The following is a 22,517-nucleotide window of genomic DNA, read 5'->3' on the forward strand; positions in this document are numbered from 1 at the left end:
GTGTAGGCTGGCAGCTACAGCTCCGATCTGACCCCTAGCCTGGGAACCTCCATATGCCTCGGGTGCAGCCCTAGAAAAGCCAAAAAAAAAAAAAAAAAAAAAAAAAAGGACTTCAGGTTTCTAGACAATAAAACTCTTTAAAAAATAAATAAATACATAAATTAAATTAAAAAATAAAATCCTCAACAAAATATTCACAAGCATTATCCAATAATTTATAAAAGGAATTACACATCATAAACAAGTAGGATGTCTTTCAGGTATGCAAGGGTGGTTCAACATTCAAAAGAAGCATTCAATGTTAGGCTCCACTTCAATAAGCAAATATAGAAATATCATACAATCATATCAATTGACATACAAAAAAGCATTTGACAAAATCCAACACCATTCATAATAAAAATCTCAGCAAATCAGGAATAGAGGGGAATCACCTCGACTTGACAAAGAGTTTCTACCAAAAAAATATGACTAATATTTTTCTTTTTTTAAGGGCTGCACCCATGGCATATGGAAATTCCCAGGCCAGGGGTTGACCTACCCCACAGCCACAGCAATGTGAGATCTGAGCCACATCTGTGACTTACACCACAGCTCATGGCAATGCTGGATCCTTAACCCACTGAGCAAGGCCCGGGACCAAACCCACGTCCTCATGGATACTAGTCAGATTCTTTGACCACTGAGCCACAATGGGAACTCCACTAATATCATTCTTAGTAAGGAAATGTTTTCCCTCTGAAATCAGGAAGAAGACCAAGATGCCTATCCTCACCACTCTCACTCAACATAGTACTGGAAAGGCTCTGTTCACTGAAATGAGGCAAAAACAAGAAATAAACAGGATATATTTTGGAAAGGAAGAAATAAAACTATATTTATAGATGATACATATTTATATCATCTAGATGATATGACTATGTCTGTAAAAAGTCTCCAGGAATCTATAAAAAACCTTCTAGAATATGTAAGTGGAGTTAGTAAGGTCACAAGCTGCAAAATTAGCAAACAAAAATGAACGGCATTTCTGTATACTGACAATAAATTTTTGGAAACTGAAAAAAAAAGTACAAGACTATTTATAACCACTGCAAAGAAAATAAAATACTTAGGTGTACACTTAATGAAGCATGTACGGGATCTCTGTGCTGAAAATTACAAAATGCTAATGAAAGAAATTTGAAAAGACCTAACTACACAGGGAGCCATATGTTGTTCATGGATTGCAATGCTCAACATAGAGATGTTAATTCTCCCTAAACTGATGTATAGATTTAATGCAATTGCTACCAAAATCCAAGAAATGTTTTCCCAGTAAGGTAGCTGAAATATCATCAGGACAATCTTCTAAATTTCATGTGATGCAGCACAGGCCCAGGAAGTGATAAAATCATCCTGACAAATAAGAATAAAGTGGGAGGAATGCTTCTACCCAGTGTTAAGGCCTGTATATAAGTAATCAAGACAGCATAGTAGTGACAGAAGGGTAGAGAGGTGAATTCAGGGAACAACGCTGAACCCAGAAATAGACCCACACAGATATGCCAACTAATTTTTGACAAGATGAAAAGGCAACTCAATAGAAGACTTTCCAACCAATTAAGCTACTGCCACTGGACATTCATAGGTCAAAAACATGAACAGCAACCTAAACCTCATACCTCATACAGAATTAACTCAAAATGGAGCATGGACTTTTAAAGTAATATTGCAAAAGCATAAACTTTTATTAAGTAGGAGAAATTCTACAGAAACAAGAACTATGCAAAGAGGTTTTAGACTTGATCCCAAGAGAATAATGCACAAAAGGGAACACTGACAAATTCGACCTCATCAATATTAAAAACCTTTGTTTTATGAGTGCTCATGTTAAAAGGATGAAAAAACAAGCTACAGACTGGGGAAAAGGATGTACAAACTCATCTGTGACAAAAGACTAACATCTGGAATATATTTTTTAAAAAGCACAGATCCCAACAGCAAATACAAAAAAAAAAATCCAATTAGAAAATGGGCAAAATATATACACAGACATTTCATTCAAGAGAGTCTTCAAAGGATAAGTAAGCATGAAAAGGCATCCAATAGCATCAGCCATCAGGAAATGGAAATTAAAACCAAAAGCAATACTACCATACATGTATTATGATGACTAACATAAAAAATAGCGACAATGCCAAAAGCGGGCAAGGATGAGCTAAAACTGAATCTCTCATACATTGCTGGTGGGAATGTCGAAGGGTGCAGCCACTCAGGAAAACAGTCTGGCAGCTTCTTATGAAACTACTCATGCAGCTCCCATATGACTTAGCAATCACCCTCTCATCTTTAATCCTAGAGAAATATAAACTTACGCTTACACAAAACCTGTACAGAATGTTTATAGAACCTTTATTTGTGATGGCCGAAAACTGAAATTAATTCATATACCCTTCTATAGGCAACCGGTTAAACTAGCCACAGAATGCTACACAGCAGTAGAGAGTGATGAACTATTTACAAACCAAATTTAACGTAGATGAATCTCCAGTGATTTAGGATGAGTGGGCAAGAGCCAGTCTCCAAAGATTACATACTATATGATTTCACTTATTAGAACATTTTTGAAATGACACAGCGTTACCAAGAGAGGACAAATTAGTGGCTACCAGGGGTTAAGGATGGGGATTAGGGGTGGGGGAGGCGGGTGTGATTATAAAAGGACAATGCGAGGGACACTTGTGATATTCAAACCATTCAACATTCTGACGGTGCAGTGGGTACATGAACCCACTCAGGTGATAAAACTGCACAGGTTCTAACACACGTGCACACACACACACATGAAAAACTTGGGAAATCTGACCAAGCCAGTAGATTGTATCAGTGTTGGTTGTGATATCAGTCCTAGTTGCGATATCATATCTAGTTTTGCAAAAGGTTACTATTGAGGAAACGGCAAAGTATATAAGGGATCTGTTTCCTAGATCAGGGCTCTCAACAGGACTAACATTTTCTCAAATTCAAGGCTATCTGCTTTGGCTCTTTATTTCTCACACAATACTTATTTAGCACCAGCCTCCTTCACCTAGTAGATTCTCAAGGAAGCCTGAGAATTCCCCTATAATCGATGGTATCATCCGATGAAGTAGGCACGAAAGACTGCCAGCATCTTTATCGACAGATACTTGCAAAAGTTTCAGTTATTTGGCATTGACCTTTTCCAGGGACAATCAAGTGACGACCATAGGCATATGCTCTCAGTGTATGCTCTGCATTTGTCACACAGACACATCACGTGCACAACTACAAAGATGCATTATCACTATGGTCCAACAGGAGTCTCAAGTGATGGTTCTCATAGCAACCATCAACGAGCCACTTCACACGTGCACCCATCAAATCACTGGACGTGACTCGTGTTTGCAATACAGCTTCTGCCAAGAGTGTTTTTTCTTGTGTTCGTCTTTCAGCTTATTATCAAGTGTATCATGGCCACAATTCGATAAATAATCCATGTTATTTAGTCTCAAAGGACCCTCTATGGGGCCATCTATAACCATGAGAAATAAATACAATCGATTCAATTAATCAAGTGTTGACATTTCCTATATATGAGGTGCTGGGATCGCTGGGGCAACAAAGATGTATAAAGACGGGTTCCTGCTCTCAGGTAGCTGACAACATCATACGCAGGTTCTCTGTGCCAAGGACGTAGTAAGAAACCGGCTTTGCTACGAGCTGTGAGTGAGAGCTGATATGGTGCCTTGGGACCTTGGGAGAGATGATTTCCTGCCTGGCACGTGGGGAGGCTTACTGAAAGGGCTGTGGGCTACGATGGTTAAAAGCCTGACCACAAGAGCACCCATCAAATCCCACTCCTGGCTTTACCGCTTACCAGCAGGGCATCTTGGGCCAGTTCCCCATCTTCAGAATCAGGAAAATACTATCAACCTCTCAGGGTTGGCATGGGGAATAAAAGGTAACACCCATGACCTGCCTAGCACAGGGCCTGGCCTACAGTAAGCACTTCAGTGATGTTGGCTATTACTATTTAGCTGACAGGGAAAAAAGATGAATAAGACATAAGACCTCTTCCTGAGCGGCTCTCCATCCCCTGGGGGTGGTAGATATGCATGCAGCTGGCTTACAGGGCAGTGGGACCCATGACATTACAGACCAGAAGAGACCAGTGTGGACCTTTCTCTGGAGGCCGTAGGAACCACCAGCAGACACCTCGTGGTCCTCACAGCACCTTCACAGCTGTCTGAAGCAGGTTTTATTCACACCAACACTGACTTTTCCATCAGCCATTGACCAAGGCCAAATACAACATGGGCTGAGCTCGCAGATCACCTCTGCTCCCTGTATTCATCTCTTTACTGCTGGTTCACCCTTGACCTTAGCTGCATTGCTGCAGAAGGAGGAGGGTCTGAAGTGGGCTCTCCTGTGGGCTCTCCCCCTGGCGCCCTGTAACAAGTATGGCCCCAAACAGAGACCGGCTGAGGACCCAGCATCACCACGACCCCTTCAGGCATGGATGCCGGCACACCTTTGATGTGAGAACAGCGTCAGCATGTTACTGCTGCTTATCTCGAGGAAGGTTCCCCATTTCCTGGGGGGTGGGGGTGGGGGAGTCAGAGAGGCAGAGAGTTTGCTTCTTGCAAGTCAAAGCCTCTTTGTTCTCTGCTTTGCCTCAGCTCTGTGGGGCTGTAACACAGAGCCTGCCTCCCATGGACTCACTGTCCTGTGGTCCAGACTGCATTGAGGTGCAAATGCTCTCTGTAGACTCACCTCGCACCCTGGAATTCAGCAGAGCTGGTGTGGTCAGTTCTGGTGTCCACCATTTAGCAAGCCATGCTCTGCACGGAGAACCAGCCATTGCTTAGAATTTGAGGTGAACACTTTTTGCATCATCGGTTCGAAGTCCTAGTAAATTCTGTCTAAACACAGTAATGATTTTTTTTTTTTTTTTCCCAGAAGGAATAACAACAGTGGAGAGGAGGTATGCCAGGTACTTGCTCTCCTGCCTGATGTCGGTGTTCTGGAAGCTGGCAAGGCCTTCCCAAAGCCCACTGCTCCCTGGGGACCATGAGCAGGAACTGCAGAGGCAACAGCTATAAGGAAGCTGCAGCTTAAGCTCTGCCACTTGCAGTCCAGGAAAGAGCAAAAGCAGGGGGTGAGCACAGGAAAAGGCAAATTCTCCAGCAAGAGCTCTGAGATCACCTCCCAAAGACACACGTAGGCCAGAAGATGAGGAGTCGCTGCCCTCCGCGCAGGGCCTGTGGGGGTCCTCAGAGGCTTCAGCTCCTGGGCTCAGAGCAGGAAGCTTGGGGCCCTCTTCTCTGAGCAGGGGCCATGCAGGAGGCGAGCCCGGGTCCCATCCTGACCCATTGCCAACAGGGGGTGCACGTTCTCCTGCGGCCCTGGACCCGAGACCTGATGAAGGAAGATTCCTGCTTTAGAAGGTGTTGCTCTCAGGCCCAGAGACTCTGCAGCTGCTCACAAAGCAGCCCCCACCGTGGGGAGGGGGGCGGGGCGCTGGGGCAGCAGAAGTCAAGGGCAACAGTCCAGACAGGTAAGGCCAGCCTCCCTGCCCCTAAGCAGCCTCCGGGCCCAGGGCGGTTCCAGCTTACCGCCACCTGGTGGCGTCCATGCTCAGGTCCTCCTTGCCTGGGCCACGACGCCCCGCTCCTGGGACTTGGTGCGTCTTAACCTGTCCTGGAAAATCACAAAAACTGCTTACATTGTTTCAGTCCAAACCTGACCCCGGAGCTTTAAATGTTCCTGGCTTGTTTGAAAAACAGCAATCTGTGCTCCTGGAGTTAGACCAAGTGCTCACTGCACGAAGGCAATGGCCCTGCCAGTCCATCCACGCATGGGTTAGACCTGGGAAATTACAAGGAGGCATGGCCAGAGCAGAAGGGGACCAGGATGCTGAAGGTGCCAGAATCCATGTCCCAGAGGGACCCCCTTCCTCCTGCCCCCGTGCCGCTGAGTGACGGGGAGACCCTGGGTGTGCCCTCCGTGGATTCTAGGTTCGAGAGGAAGGGGAAGGATGTGGCTCTGAAGGCAGGAGCAGGACCAACAGGTGGTGGGCACTTGGGGTTGGGGAACCAATATCTGTGCCGTCTAAGCAGGCCTTGAACCCCGTCATGGGTTTCCATGGAGGAGGGCAGTCACCCATACATACTTGTCCTGAGAAGGACGGTGTCTGTACAGGAAGGCTGTGCAGGGGCTGCAGGCACAGGACGCAGGAGAGGGAGGGGCGTCGCTCGGTCCAAAGGATCCACCCATCCACCTGGACCTTGAACCCTCAGCAGGAAGGAACCCATGTACACCTGAGCACCCACTTCGTGACTCTGGGTGGAACTGGATGTTCAGACCCGCCATCCAGGGTCCTGGGGAGGGAATTCCTGCTTGGGAAAGGAAGTTGAGCTCAATAAACTCCCAAGTGCCCTCGCAGTTCTGAAAGGCCTTGATCTGTCTGCTTGCTCACAAGTCAGCTCCAATGTGTGCACAGAGTCTCCAGCAATGCAGCAAGCTCTCCAAATGTGGATGTTCCACTGTCCTGAGCTCCAAACATACGTGCCCTCTCCTGTCTTCCGGGCCACGGATGTCTGTGGCATCACCACCTGAACCTGGGTTTTCCTGGGAGCTCCTCTGACCCCTAGGATGCGGCGTCTCCCTTCCAGCCGCCCCCATCCGGGGCTCCACCATCCGCCGCCTGGACTCAGGGAGTGCTAGGCTCACATGAGTCAAACTTCGTTCCTGGCCAGGTCTGCACAGGTGACCCACTGACCCACTTTTCTGTCCCCCTGGCATAACTCAGCATCCTGGGCACCAGGGCACCCCTCCCCCCAAGACTTGTGATGTTTAGAGTCTATGACAGGAAACATGAGGGTACCTGCCCTACAGATCAAAACACAATGCACTGGGGTGTTCATGATCGCTGGGCTGCCTCTGTTTAATTGCATCGCCGTCATTTATCATGAGAGACGTGACAAATTCATCTTTGGGTTTTTCCAGCTTACAGCTCTGTGTTCTCCTGTGCTCATTCATTGCGTTTCCTTCTCTCACTTTCATATTTAAATGAAAACAAATTGGCTCATTTACCCTGAGACTCCCTGGGCCTGACAGAAATTCAAAGTGTGTGTGTGTGTGTGTGTGTGCGTGCGCACGCGTGCGCGCATGTGTGAGCATGGGCGTGTGCTGTATTTGTTTTGTCTCAAAGATTTAGGATGTCTGGATAGAGTGGATAATTCAAAAAGAAAGAAATTTCCAGAATGTCTTCAATCATTTGCACAAAACAGAATCTGCAGTTGCTCAGGAAGAAAAGCTCATTGATAAAACCACCACCACAGACAAAAACCAAATCAACGTGGCAGTCTGCTGCAAATGTCACAGCGTCATGTATAATTTATACCTTCACAGAGAACTGCAACCAATTGTGGAATTACTTTTTTCTTGCCTGTGTTAACTGGTTTGGGAGGAGACTGCTGCCAGGGCAGCAAGGCGTCCCTGATTCAGAATGGAGTTGCAGAGAGGACTGGACACTGAGTCAGCCCAGGTCAGGGAGAAGGAAGGTGCCTGGGATGGAGGGAGACGGCCAGGCTGGAGAGCCTGGAGGGCTCCAGGAAGGGAAGTGCAGGCAGGAGGCCCTGCAAGAGGAGGACCCTTCACCAGAGCTGCTCCCGCCTTTAAATTTATCATTCTTCCTAGACTCTGACCACAGCAGCTCAGGTCGCTTCCCAGGCACAGGTCAGTGCAGTGAGTTAAAGGATCTGGAGTTGCCACAGCTGTGGCATAGGTCACAGCTGCAGCTCAGATTCAGTCCCTGTCTTGGGAACTTCCATATGTGTGGATGCAGCCATAAAAAATACAAAAATAAAATTATGTGAGTACTGCACAGATACCTCACATGGTGTCTTTACCTCCTCCTGCAAACCCAATGCCTAACCCTTTGGCTTGTATGCTTCCAGAACTCTGTGCATTAACATGTCTGCTGTGGAGTGTGTGTGTGTGCACACGCGCGCGTGCCCGAGTGTACATAGACAAAACCTCAATTTATTGCACTTTGCAGATGTTGCCTTTTTTACAAATTGAAGGTTGTGGCAACCCTGTGCCGGGCAAGTCTTTCGGAGCCATTTTTCCAACAGCACTTGCTCACTTTCTGTCTCTGTGTCACTTTTTTTTTTTTTTTTTTTTGTCTTTTTAGGGCTGAATCCACGGCATATAGAAGTTCCCAGGCTAGGGGTTGAACTGGAGCTGTAGCTGCCAGCCTACACCACAGCAACACCAAATCCAAGCCATGTCTGTGACTCGTACTGCAGCTCACGGCAACACCGGACCCTTAACCAGTGGGGCCAGGGATCAAACAAGCATCTTCATGGATACTGGTTGGATTCGTTTTCACTGCGCCACAACGGGAACTCCCTCTGTGTCACATCTTTAATTTGCACCATATTGCAAACCTTTTCATTATTACTACAGGTGTTAGGGTGATCAGGAGTTCTGATGTTACTATTGCAAAAGATTATGACTGGCTGAGGGCTCAGAGGATGGTTAGTGTTTTTGAGGCATAAAGTATTTTTCATTGTCTTTTTAGCCATAATGCTATTGTACCCTTCACAGACTAGAGTATAACATAAGCATAACTTTGATATGCCCGGGGAAACCAAAAAATGTGACTCGCTTTATTGTGACTTCTGGAACTGACCCATAGTGTCCCTACCACGAGCACACACCACATGCCAAGCTCCTGTTTTCTCCTGATCCCGTGGGAAGCCCATGGAGCAGGTGTATATGAGAGGGCGAACGACCCCAACCCAGAGCCCTGGCCACCTCTATCTCACATGCAGAAACGCAGTGCCCAGAAGTCTCGCAAAGGCAAAATGTGCTCTAATTCAGAGCAGCGATTTGATCCCCTCTGAGCAGGAAGTGGGCAAATTCCCACCTATGGGCCCCACCACCTGGCTGATGCAAGGTGGCTTTGGGGCTTTGAGTCCTGAACCTTTCTGGCCAGTCTGTTTCCTGGCTCCATCTTGAACTGTGAGTGTGTGGGTGTGATATGAAGAGTCAATTCTATCAAAGGAAATCACAAAATGTGAAAATTAATTTTTCTCCCTGGGAGAGAAGCATCTGGGGTTACAAAGTCCATTAATGGTGTAACAGGCAGGAGGGAGGTCAGATGCCTGGCTCTGGCCTTGGAAGGCAGGAAGGCACAGTGAGGACAAGGATGTGCCGATGGCATCAAGGACAGGCCAGGTTAGAGCTTCCAGGTGTAGCTGCAGGGGGACGTGGGGCTGTCCAGGCAATGGCTCACACACATAGACCCAGCTACCTGGTTGGCAGCAAGGAAACCAGTTGCTAGGGCTCACTCCAAGATGAATGGGACTCTGGGTCCCTGTCCCCCAGGGTCCCCTGACTGAGGCCCGAGAGATCCGAGGGCTGTGCTGCAGGCATGGGGAGGTGGAGGAGCAGGACAGGAAGAGAGGGACCTGGCAGGCCCTGCCTGAGACCTACAGTGTCTCTCTGGACACTGCGAACAAAACCCAGCCGAGGGTGGGGCTGCACGGGACTGCTCATGCACTGACTTTTGGGGGGGGCCCCAGGTACCCAGCCTCTGGATGCTTGTGCCAGCACCTGTGTGTGGAGACCCTGGAAGGAGTTTGTCCTTCCAGCAAGAACCAGTTTCCACAAAAGCAGGTCAGGAATTCCTGGGAAACTCACCCATTCAGACTTTGATTTTTCCATCTTGAAGTTCAAAGAGCATGAGCAAGTTCATTGGAAGAAAAAAAAAAGATTTTTAAACAATCAAATATGCTTGACATAAGGTGGAACTGAAAACCGACAGTCAGGGGAACCCCCGCTGTGGCCCTGCCCATGGCCATGGCTGGTCCCTGGCTGACTGGGGTGGGGGCAGCCCTGGACACAGAGACCAGGACACTGGATGAGCCCGGCTATTCTCTGTGCCGCCACCCTCAGCCCCGGCCCACTCACCAGGATCAGAGGCTGTTGTGTCCTTGAAACTGCCCTTCTCCACAGGTCACAGGACATTTGTTATCTCAGTGGGTATATGATGCCTTCTCCATATGGGGCAGGTTTCTCCATCCCTCTTTGCTGGAAAGAGGAAATGAGGTGGTTCCAGCGAGAAGAAAGGTGCCATTTCACTCCCGGCTTGTGGCCCATGATAGGAATGTGAGTATGAGCCATGCAAGAAACCCAGATCTGTAAGCACCAGGACCACATCTTGCTTACTGTGCATCCTCAGCAGTGCTTAGCATAGGTCCTGGTCCAGAGTCAGTTCTCAATGAGTCCTCAATGGCATCTGCCTGGGAGGTTGCGGAGCATGAGGTCAAAAGCACCGGGCCACATCCTGCCAGCTTCAGAGGGTCCCCTGCTGACCCTGTCTGGCCAGCATCCCCTTCAGTGATGCTCCATTTTTTCCCATTCTGGATTCAATTAATTTGATGGGTGGACCTGACCATCCCAGGCTCCAGTGGGCATGCGACCCACTCCGGAAAATTACAAAATCAAGTGAACAACTTACCACAATTTCAGGTTCTAAGGCAAAGACTCATACATTAGAAAATGATTTCACCCAAATAAGTGCAGAGGCCAATGTATGTAATAAACTGCCTTTGCAGCCTTGGCCTCTCTCCTTGAAAATGTTGAGTAGATGATTATGGCAGTGGATCCAGGCTACCTCGTCCTCAGACATCAGAGAACATTTACATAGCTGGATGAGCAGGGACAAATTAGATTCCACCTCATGTCGATAAAACATCAGTAACAAGGAGCACCCCTCGGTCTGATGGTTGGACTCAGCTCAGCTACAATGAGGTGCCCTTCAGAGTCTGTGCCTTTTGGAAAGTGTGTGATTTGCTCGCCTACAAGTCTCTTCATTTCAGAACAGGTCCTAAGCTTCGGGTTGGGGCAATGCCGATAGTTTGGCTTAATTTCTCCCAGCTGGACATGATCTCTGCTGGTCCCGCAGTCTGGAAGCCCTGATCAACAGCCATCTCCATCTGTCCATGAGAACTTGCTAAGGTCAGCCAGGCCAGGGTGGTGAGCTGTGCACCAAGCCCCGCGGTGTCAGACCCTTGGCTGAGTCAGGAAGAGCCGCTTCTGTTCCAGGGCAAGTGGGATCTGAACAGCTCTTCACTAGGCTGGGTGGAGGGGCCATGGGGCCATCTTCTGAAACAAGTCCTGGTGTCAACAAGAGGGAGACCTGATTGGGGCTGGCGGGTAGGTCTGCACCCGGGCTCTGCCCCTTGGGTCTCAGCAGCGTCAGGCTCCAGGTGGGACAAGAGGGAGCAGTCACCCAAAGCTGACTCCTTCCTAAGGGGCTTCAGATGGTGGGAGACAGGCTAAATAGAAGCTTCACTCCTTGGAAACGCCTCAAAAGTGAATACGGGAGCAGAATTCGGTCCCCTCCATCTTGGTGGAAAGCCAGTTCTCTGGATTTGCCAAACCTCATTTCTAAGTAAAAAGGCTGCCAGTTTGGGACTCACAGTTATTCACTGAAACCAAAGATGATGCAATTGGGGATTTGCTCAGTAAAATTTTTTCTTCTTTTACCACTCCAGTAGTGGTTTTCTTTTTCTTTTTTTGAACTAATGTTGGTCATTTCTGAACTGGAAAAGAGGATGAGGGGGCCCGAGTCAAGGAGCGTAGCTACTGACACAGCAGAGGGAAGGAGGAGTCCTTGGAATCCTGACTCCCAGGCCATCCAGACACACCAGGGACGCACCTTCTCCCACCCCCTACACCCCTGCTATGTGTGCTCAGAAGATTCCTGAGGATGGATGATGACAGGATTGTCCCCTTCCTGGAGAGAACACAGGGCACACTGTGTGGTTGGGGGTCAGGCTCCAGGGCACACGAAGCCTACGCCCTCTCTCCTTTCATCCCAAACATCCACTGCTAAAGAGATTCATAAGAAGACTTTTAACAAATTCTAATGCCCAGCTCGGGAGATCCTCCCAGAATTTACTGACTGGAACTGTAACTGCAGTCAAGGAATCAGAAGAACCAACCAACACCTATGCCTGCGCCCTTCGTTCTTGCCCCGCCCACTCAGAAATTTTATTCCCCCGAGTCTTTAAAGCAGCCCCCACACCAACTCCTTCCCATGTGGCATCAGATCCATGTGGCTTGGGCCCAGCACTGACTTGTGACTTGTCACAAATGGCTCTGGGAGCCTCGGCAGGAGGGGCTGGTGCAGTTGCATGTGGGTGACAGAGGCGCCGGTGGCGGCCCTCCCAGCAGGGGCCAGGAGCCTGGCACAGGGCGGACAAGCTTCCAGGGAGTCTCCCAGGGCTGCTTATTTCTGTGCTTCTAGATGTATCGCGTCTCCACACACGGTCCTGTGGGGCCTGCCTTTTCCTCCTCTGACTCCAATCAGAACTGTGGGGGCTCCCGCTCACCACACCCCTGCCTCTCCTTGATGGAGAGGCACTCAGACACCCCCACCCCGAGACCTCCAGCGGCCCAGGAAGCACGGGGCTGGGGCCCACGACATTCGGCGGGGTTGGTGGCGGGGGCATGGAATGTCTGAATTTAAGATCAGAAGGAAAAATGAGTGGTTGAATAATGGGTACAGAATGATGAATTCAGCCTAGATTACAGTCATCTTTACCTGAACACAGCCAGAGGACACACTGTGAGATATGTTTTTGCGGAGGGAGGCGTGCACAAAGGCAGGAGGGCCCAGGGCCTCGTAGAGCCGTGTGGGCTTTAACCCGAATCCTCTAAGGAAACCAGGGGAGGCTGGGAGCTTGGGCCGAGAAGTAAGGGCTTTCCCTCCTTTCAGCCCTTTCTCCTCTTTCCCTCCCTCCCCCCTCCTTCCTTAAATGTGCTCAGGACAAAAATGTGTGCTTCTACCAGTAGCCAGACAGCCTGCTCCGTCAGGACGTTGAGAGGAAGATGCGCTGACCCCACAGCAGCTACTGGACAGGCCTCTGGGCACCACGGGAGCCCCAGCCTCATGCTCTGCTCAACCGCAGGGCCAGGCCTGGACCCCTGCCAGGTGGACAGGCTCCACCACACCTCCAGGAAATGCCAGGCACAGGCGTGAGCTGGACCCAGCACTGTCCTCCAGGCCCTACTCGCTGGACAAACAGGCAATGACAGAGCAGTGACACAGCGAGGGTGGGCACTGCCTCCACTGGGGAGGCAGAAGTGGGACCAGTTTCCAGAGAGTAGCCCCTGTGGCCCTGTGACAAAGGTGTGAGTGTATCTTAGTGTATTTCAGACACTCACTGCATGGCCTGTAGAGAAGCCACTGCAAAGGGACAAAAGTGGACGCAGGGAAGAAGGATGTGGGTCTGGAGAAGAGTCCAGCAGAGACACTGAAGTGAGAGCTCTTCCCAGCCCTGGCAGGCCCAGTGCTCCCCCATAATGCCAGCCAGGCAGCTGGGAGGGTGTGGCAGCTGCTAGGAGAGACACACAGGTGGGGAGTAGACACTGAGAGGCATCTGGATCTTTAGGGGGCTTGGACCCCTGATGGATGGCCCGGAGGGGAGCAGTTTCCTCCAGAGAGGGCCCTGTCTGGTGAGCCCACCTCTCCCCGACCTTGCTGAAGGTCCCCCGATGCCCCAGCTCTGGAAACTGAGGGGCTCCCTGCTGCTGGAGAGCGAGCTTGCACAGAAGGCCTCCCTGGGCCCGCAGGGCGACTGGGACTCTGAGGGCCATTGGGAGAAGGAACAGGCTCCTGCCGGCTGCTGCCAGGCCCCGGCTCCTTAAGCCTCAGCCTCACACCCAGCATCTGATCTCATGCGGCCATCTGTCCCCAGGCTGAGCCCCTGATCCCAGGAAGGAGGTGGGGAGGGGTGAGTGGGCTGTGAGCTGCGGTAAAAGGGGAGGGGATGGGACGTCCAGGAAACCTGATTTCTGGCTAAGCCTCTGTGACCTTGGGCAAGTCACTGCACCTTTCTGAGCCTCTGTCCTCAACCACCAGATGGAAGGCTGTTCTGTCAATTTCCTCGGAGGCCTGCAGCATTAGCATTATTCTATGGGTCAGGAACTTATGGATCTGGGGAGCAGGGGTCATGGGTGCTTAGCGGTTCTCACACCCATGTCTGTGTCCCCTCACACAGGGGTGTGACTGGAGCTGTGTCCCTGCCCCACTTGGTGTCATGGGAGTTTCCAACTACAGTGCAAAAGTTTCCGTAACACCCTGGCGCTTTGCTGAGCAGCCAACCCCAAGCAGAAAGCAGTCTCCAGTGGTCCTGGCTGCAGCCAGCCCCCCAGCTGGTGGGGCAGCCCTGCTCCCCCCCAGCACCTCTTCCCTGCAGCTCCCCTGCAGGCCCAAAGGGGCAGGTAGTCCCCAGAGAGCCGGGGGCCTCCAGACGACTGGAGAGGGGGCAGAACTGGCTGACTCCCACACTTTCTTGCCCACCAAAAATCTCTGTCTTCCGGGGGTGCTGAGACAAGTACCCCCAGACCCCTTGTCCAGAGCTCATCAGCTAGTGTGACGTTCTAAGTAAGACCTCAAGCCTTGGTGGTGTGAGCCTCAGCCTGTGTCCTCCTCCTCTCAGGGTGCCACAGAGAGGCCGGCCATACCTCCCTTCACCCCAAGGCCCAGCATTCCCCATGGCAGACAGGAGAAAGGAAGTCCTCCCCTACCTGAGAGAGCCACGGAGATGTTGCCATGGTAGGGGGTCGACACAGGAATCGCCAGCTTTTGGGCCAGTGCACAGGCCCCCACCCCTGTGCTGGTGATGGTTCTACTGGTGCATAGGAGGTTCCAAGTCCTGCCATAAGGGCTCTGAGGGGAAATGGGGAGCTCAGAGAAGCTGGGGGCACACACAGTAAAGGGGCAGCCCCCAGACCGACAAAGTAGCTCACCAGACTCCTAAGGCCCCCAGGGCTGGGAGACGACAGAAAGCTAAGGGCTTTGCAGCGGAACTGAGAGCACAAACTGGAGGGGAGTGTTCCAAGGAAAGGGAAGGGCCCAGAGTGAAGGTGTGCAGAATGAAATGCAATGTGAGAAACATTTTGCCACTTGTTTGCATCTCAGGTAATTCATACTCCACCTGCTTCTGCTGCTAGGACTCCAGCAGATGCTTCATCTCTGTCATGGAGGTCCCTCCCTTGCAAAATGGGGTCTGCCTGCAGGGCCGGGAGATGCAGTAGCCAATGTGGTCCAGCCTGGGGGCAATTTCAGTGGTTTGGGCAGCCCCCCACCCCCCAACTTCCAGTGCAGGATGTCACGCTGGGTGAAGTTTATGGGTCATTAACGGTCGTGACACAGACCCAAGGAATCAAGACCTGCTGAGAGAGAATGCTTGAAAAATCCTCTGTGATGCTGTTCCCTGATGCCCATGTGTCGCCAGCTTCCCCCAGGCTCGCCACCGCCCTTCAGCCAGGTGAGCAGCTGAGGAGAAAACGTGGCACCAGGGGTAGGTGCGGTTCCCTAGTGGATGGCACCCCAGCACGGCCGCCTCCCACGTGACCGCTCCACGCCTGCGGCAGGCAGGCGGGCGGGTAAGCCAGTGCCGCTGTCCCGGTTCCCCTGGCAGCCCTGTCCATTGCACCACCCCTGAGACTCCCCACCCCCTTCTCTTGCTGACCCATGGACCCTGCTGCCCCCCAAACTCTGCTGTCCCAGATGACTTGGCCTCCATGGGGAAAAGGCTTTCTTATTTCTACCTCTGTTTCCTGAATTTACTTTATTTCTGTAAAACTATTCAAAAAATGGAAAAATACAAAATAGAAAAGTTAAAACTACCCTACAGCCCACCATCTAGAAAGAACTTAAAAAATTTTTTGCGAATGTTATTCCATAAGTTCCCCAAACCCATAAGCAGAATAGATTAGAATAATTATGTAAAATGGCATTTTAGTGCACAGCCTTTCTTCCTTCTTCCTTCCTTCCCTCCCTCCCTCTCATTTCAACAAAAATCTTCATGGAAAAGGATTCATTACTGGAGGTACACCTGTAAGCAGACTTTCCCAACTGGTCAGTTCTTTTTTGTTGTTGTTGTTTTGTTTTGTTTTGTTTTGTTTTGCCTTTTCTGGGGCTGCTTCCACAGCACATGGAGGTTCCCAGGCTAGGGGTCGAATTGGAGCTGTAGCCACCAGCCTACACCAGAGCCACAGCAACACGGGATACAAGCCACGTCTGCAACCTACACCACAGCTTAGGGCAACGCCACCGGATCCTTAACCCACTGAGCAAGGCCAGGGACGGAACCCACAACCTCATGGTTCCCAGTCGGATTCGTTAACCACCAAGCCACGACGGGAATACCCCAACTGGTCAGTTCTGCCCCTTGAGGCAGGACAGTGGCCCTCACACCTGCCTGGTCATAATCAAACCAGTGCTGAGTCAGGCACCAGGCTCCCCAGCCCTTTGCACACTCCATTTTCTCCTGTGTTCAGTGACCAGGACAGCTCCTCCCATTGTCCTCCCTGCTCTAGGGAAATGGGGGTGGGAGCCTGAGGCAACTTATTCAGGTATAAATGGCAGGGTTGGCTGCAAGTTCAGGTCTGTCAGAGAGCAGAGCCTGGGCACTGCAGGGTACTTCTCAAAGGAGGAAGGGCTGCACACAAGATGTCCAGGTGCTGAAGCGAACAAGGAACCAAAGCTCCGATGAAAGAAGAATTCCAGGGCAGCTGGTGACCTAGGAGTTCCACTGTCCCAAGCAAAGCAAGAGGAGATTTCCATCCAAAGAGTGTCTCCCAGGCTTTGCTGAGAGAGGGTTTGTCTGGGAGCCTGCTCCTCTTCCCACCTGGGCAGGAAGTGGGGAGAGTAACACATCTTTGGGAAGAGGATGGACAATGAGCATGGCTGGGCCCCCTTGCTGATGCTTCCAGAACTCAGCCTCACGTGGGCAATCACACCATTACCTACTGACCAAACCCCTGGGTGGTGAATCTCACATATTAGCTTCCAATGAGCCTATTTTGTACAACTGGAGATTCAAATATGATCACGGGAGTGATTTCGGTTTTGCAGTAAAGACTGAGGTTAAAGAGAAAAAAGAATAAACATGTGCCCCTGAGAGTGAGGCGCTCAGAGCCGGCTTGAGGCTTCGGGCCCTGATTCAGGAGATCAGGCAGCCTGACCCCACTGCCCTCAGCCCTGCCTCATCAACAGGGCACCAAAGGATCCGTGACAATGACATCAGCTGGGGTACAGACAGGAGAGGAAAACCACCCTGTAATTTGAGCAGGGAAAATGTAACATAGCAGGGGCTTAAATAGTAGCAAGGGCTTCACTGCTGAGAAGGGATGAGAGCACAGAAGAGCACAGAGGGCTGGAGTGGGGGGTGGGAGTGGTCAGGGAAGGGGCAGGCTTGCCTGGGGCTCAGGCCCCACGAAGAGGGTATTCACAGGGCACTTACCCTGCAGTGCCCAGGCTCTGCTCTCTGACAGAGCCTCCAAAGACAGGGCCCAGACTGGTAAGCGGGAAGCCTCCCCCGGGGTGACGCCAAGCTTTTTGGAGGGTGAGAGTCCCTGGGTGTCATATGTACCACCAGCAGCCACGCCACAGAAGCCAGAGGGGGACAGTGTCAGAACCAGGAAGCGATGCCCTTCCTTTTGCAATGTCCATCCAGAAGCTCCTAGTGACAGATCTAGCCAAAGAAAAATGCTTGCAGGGCCAGGTGCAACACCCCAAAGCAGGGCAGAGAAGCAGCAGTGCCCGGCTGTCGAGCTGGGAACAAATGCTCACCCATAAAGAGGGGGTAAGTAAGATGTGCAGAGACACTAGAAGGAAGAGTACAATGCGGTGAAAAACAGGTGAATCTGAGCCATGAGCAGCCATGTGGCCGGGTTGTAAAAGATCTATATTGAGTGGGAAAAAAAGTCAGAGAAGACTACAGATTTATAAAGCTTAAACTCAACAGTGTACCAGATGACGCAGTATGCTGTTTCACTATAATACATATATGGAGAAGCTGCTTCGAAATGAGAAAAATAATGAAAACACAGTGTCCAGGCGAGTGCCTGGGGGGCGGGGGTTGCTGAGATGAGGACAGGTTGGGGAGGGGCTCAGGGTGGTCTCAGATGCACTAGGGGGTCTTAGACTCACTGGGGTCTGCTCTTGTGTCCACAGTGAGTTCATGAGTATTCATTTGCTTCCTATACCCTGTAATTTAGGCGAATGTAACATCTGTTACCTAGGCACCTAGGTCTGTGTCAAATATTACTCAATAAAGTAAAAGGAACCAAACTGTATCAATGAGTTGTAGTGTCACCGGCTCTCACAGCAGCTCCTGTTTAAAAGGCCTGCATATCTGAACTGATGCAGCTCCGTATGAACCAGCATGTGCCAGGCCATTAGCAAAACTAACATGAACTTTGTCGAAACATAAGCCAAGTGTCCAGGCCCAAGGAAGCTATGCTTCTCCATCACTCTGTGGGGACTGGATCACCAGGATTCTGGCCCAGCCCAGCGCTGACCCCAGGCTCCAGCTTGGGCAGGCTAACCACACAGCTCCTGCCAGCCCCACCAATGGCCACTGGTGGCCAGACCCCACAAGGGGGGTGTCACTGTGGCCCGATGGATGGAATGAAAACGTGTCAACTGCATCAGGTGCCCAGGACGCAAAGGAATTAGAAGCCAACCTCTGCCAAAGCATCCTGGCAGGATTTGCAGCTCACCCTCAATGAGAACAAAGCTGGACCAGCTTGCAGGCTGTCCTTCTGGCCTGCGTCTTGTAGGAGTTAATGGGTGGTTAATGGGCGGAATTTCTTACCTGTCCTTATCCTTTAGGACTCCTTCTAGAAGCTGCTCCTGACTCCCCAGGCACAGCAGCGCCCATCTTGTGTGCCTTCTCAGGGTGTTTGCCTCTGGTCTCTGCACCCACTGTGGTTTTCTCCCACCAGGCTCCCAGCACCCAGCACATGCCCAGCATGCAGCAGACACTCGATACATGCTTCCTGGAAAAGTGAGCACAGGTGGGGACAGGAGTACAGGAAGAGTATAATGTTTAGCTATAAACCAAATATTTCCGGACTCATCATGACATCTGGTGGTGACTCATCTCCATGGTGGACCCAACAAATTCAGGGGCACCACCACGGTGCCTTTCTCTCATTTCAGCAAAGGTTTGCTAAGCGCCAACAGTGTGCTGGGGACCGCGGGAGTGCAGAGCTATGTGGATGAGTGTCAGACCTGTCCTCGAGAGGTCTGGGGCCAGAAGCAGCTCACCTGAGGGTCAGCATGGGTGCTAATATCACACCACTGCAGGGAGAGGTGGATACTCGTCCTCTGATGGCCATGGACTCAGCATGGAGAAGGCAGCCTCTGAGGGAACCAGAAACTTTCTATTACAGGAACTACCTCTTAACATCATCCTGGGTACCATTCCCTTTAAAACTAACTTGCCCTCCAAGTTTCGGGATACTGTCCCAATTTTAGTCCTGGCTTCAGCCAACATTCCTAGAGAGTCAACACCTAAAGCCACCCTGGCTTCCCCAGTCCTCCTCCTCCTCCTCCACAGGGAAAGGATGCAGAAGGCAGAAGGCAGATGGAGAACCCAGTCCTGCTTTTTAGTCTCTATTTTCTCCAGGATCTTTGGCCTCTACCTCTCCAACTGAGCTTAGAAAAAAATCCTAATTGGATAACCATCTGAGAAGCAAAAATTGAGGTAGTTTTCTTAAACTAAAATTATATCAAACAAAACAAAATGAAAACATTGAAATATCAGAAGTATATAGGTGACGTTTTTCATCTGGATCTAGGGCAGTTCTGTGTGCTGTCAGAAGTTGTAAACAATGAAACCCTTAACACCGTAACACTCTGTTATGGCAAAAATGAACTAAAACAAGACAAAAATAAACAGGTTCCAAACTTAGAGAAACTGAGAAAAAAACAAGAGTAAACACATGACAAAGCGCTAGTTTCCTTAATATATAAAGAGCAGTCACAAATCAATGAAAAGGGACTGTCTCAATAAATGTAAGTAAAGAACTGGTAATTTTTCAAAGACATATAAATGGCCAATAATATAAAAATGAAATTGTTTCCTTGATTGGTAAGACTTATAATACCTAATGCTGACAAAGGTGTTTGTGGGAGTGTAAACTGGTGTTTTTCCAGGGGGAAAACAGGTAATAGAGATGTCAAAATAGTAAATGTGGACATCTTTAATCTGGCAATCTCACTTGTAAGAATATGTATGAAAATAAATGGTCAACTGCATAAAGTTGCATAGCTTCATCAAAGCATGGTATAAATATTTTAAAGTTAAAATCATTTGTCTTTCAACAACAGAAAATACTAATTTTTAGCTATGAGCCAAAATTTTACTTGGTTCATTATGACATTATGGTGTCATTATTAAATAAATAAATTATGGTCTACTGATCCTATATCATCCTCTCCTAATGGCCTCTAGACACGGTAATCTAACTGTATCATCATAAAGACAGGGCCAGAATATATTGCTAAGCTTTAACAACAGCAACAGAAAAGTTAGAACTATCTCTAAATCCATAAAGATTGTGATTTGAAAGGAAGACGCAGTGCTTTATCTCTATGTGGCTGGATTTAGAACAGTTTACTTTCTTCATTAAAAAATTGTTTTATATGAAAAGAAGGTATGGTTTAAAATCTGAAAAAACACAATTTTCAGGAAAAAACAAACAAAGAATGAAGCCCTGCCTTTCAAATATGTCCAAGCCAGTTACTACACTTGGCTCTCGAGGTAGGAGCTACAGAGATATTTAGAAACATATAGGTATATGGACTATAGAGCTATAGAACACAGGTGTATAGAAATGCTGCCTTATGAGAAGAGAAAAGCTACATTCTCAGATGCAAGGTGAAATGCATGGTTCTTACTTTCCTTCAGACTGACACAGGGCTTTCACAAACCCCTAATAAGGCTAACGGATGCGAAGAACCATGCACAATAATATCCACTATAACGATTCAGACATGAAAGCAGCCATCAGCTGAGGCTGGGGGTTTTCCGTGTCACAGGCTCTGGTAGAGCATCTCTGCCTAGAATAGACTTCCCAAGGCTCACATTTACAGTAAATGTAATTACACTTTAATGGCATTCATCTCATTCTGTCACTTTTTCCATAGCTCCTATTTATAACCCACACAATGGGAACATTTGTCCTCTGATTCACTGATGAGTTTTTAGGCCAGGAGTCTGGCTTTTAAAATGACAGTACCCTTAATCCTAGTGCTGATTTTTTTTAAATGAAATGACAGCCTGTAATTAAAACAACGGAGCACAGGCAACCTCACTGGATAAGAATAGTGATTCGGCAGTGACTTCAGGTGGTGGGATCACTATCCATTGTGCTAGAAGCAGGACATGGGGACAAGGGCCTGACCCTGGCCATGTAGGCTTGGAAGCCACTCCAGGGTCCTGTGTTCAGTCCCTGTAAAAAGGGGCCCTGGTTCTGGGCTTCCTCTCAATCAGGCCCACCCAGCTGGGGGGGTCCCAAGTCAGCCCGGGACTTTTGCTCCTCTGGAAGAATCAGGGGGCCAGTCCTGCCCACTCAGACAGTGCCCACGGGGCTTGCAAACCAGATGGGGCTGCTGAGGGCCGCCCCCTACCCCGTCCGATCAAATACCACAGAGTTCACGTTGCTTCCCCTGAATCGGCATCAACTGGTGGAATGTGGTGGGGGTGACTCCTTGCAAGGCTGGGGCTCAGTCACAACAGGCCACTAGCCTCCTTCTGACTCTCCTCACAAGCTCTGGGGTCACTCCCTCTCAGAGCCCAGCCTCCAGGATGGGCAAAGCCAGGGCCAAGACCAAGGCACCAGTAGGCTCTGGCCCCTGGTCCTGGGAAGTGTAGCCCTCGAGTCTGCCGCCCCACGCCTGCACACTTGAAGCCCTACCCGTGGGAGTGAAGGAGCCTCAGGGTGACTCAGCCCCAGCCACCTGAGCTCCTTCTGGCATGGGACATGGGTTTTCCTCACTGAGGCCCTGATGTTATGGAGCAAAGGAAGCCATGCCCACCGGGTCCCGATGCACAGATTTTGTCAGCATAATGAAAATGATATTGCTTATGCCACTAGGTTTGTGGTGGGTTGAGGGGTCTGATGAATGAATTTACCTTATAAACACTTACCTAGGCCCTTTAGAAGAGCCTTCTTCTAAACAAGATACAGGCATTAGTTTGCATTACAGTTAAAATATTAATGTTTATAACTGCCCTGTGAGGTCCATATTATTACCATCTATATTCTAGTCTAGTCTAGTCTGGACTGGTCTGGTCTGGTCTGGTCTGGTTTAGTTTAGTCTAGTCTAGTCTAGTCTTTTTAGGGCCACACCCGTGGCTTATGGAAGTTCCCAGGCTAGGGGTTGAATCAGAGCTGCAGCTGCCAGCCTACAACCAACCCAGCCACAGCAACCCAGAATCTGAGCTGTGTCTGTGACCAACACCACAGCCACAGCCACAGCCACACAGGATCTGAGCCGCATCTGTGACCTACAATATAGCTCCTGGCAATGCTGGATCCTTAACCCAGTGAGCAAAGCCAAGGATCAAGTCCATACCATGATGGACAGTAGGTGGGTTCTTAACCTACTGAGCTACAACAGGAACCCCAATCAT

At 49.7% G+C, this 22,517-nt stretch overlaps 1 long non-coding RNA gene across 2 annotated transcripts; it reads right to left on the bottom strand.

The window, feature by feature from the left end:
* Positions 651 to 22,230, bottom strand: LOC102163181. Of its 2 annotated transcripts, none has more exons than XR_002342522.1 (3): positions 19,145 to 22,230; positions 5,616 to 18,873; positions 651 to 5,418 (listed from the first exon to the last, which is right to left on the bottom strand). It is a non-coding gene; the product is annotated as an uncharacterized LOC102163181 (long non-coding RNA). The 2 variants fall into 2 exon arrangements; XR_001307595.2 differs by having other exon boundaries at positions 5,616 to 5,700; positions 9,982 to 22,230.

Source organism: Sus scrofa, chromosome 3 (assembly GCF_000003025.6).
Source record: "Sus scrofa isolate TJ Tabasco breed Duroc chromosome 3, Sscrofa11.1, whole genome shotgun sequence".
Classification (NCBI taxonomy): Eukaryota; Metazoa; Chordata; class Mammalia; order Artiodactyla; family Suidae; genus Sus; species Sus scrofa.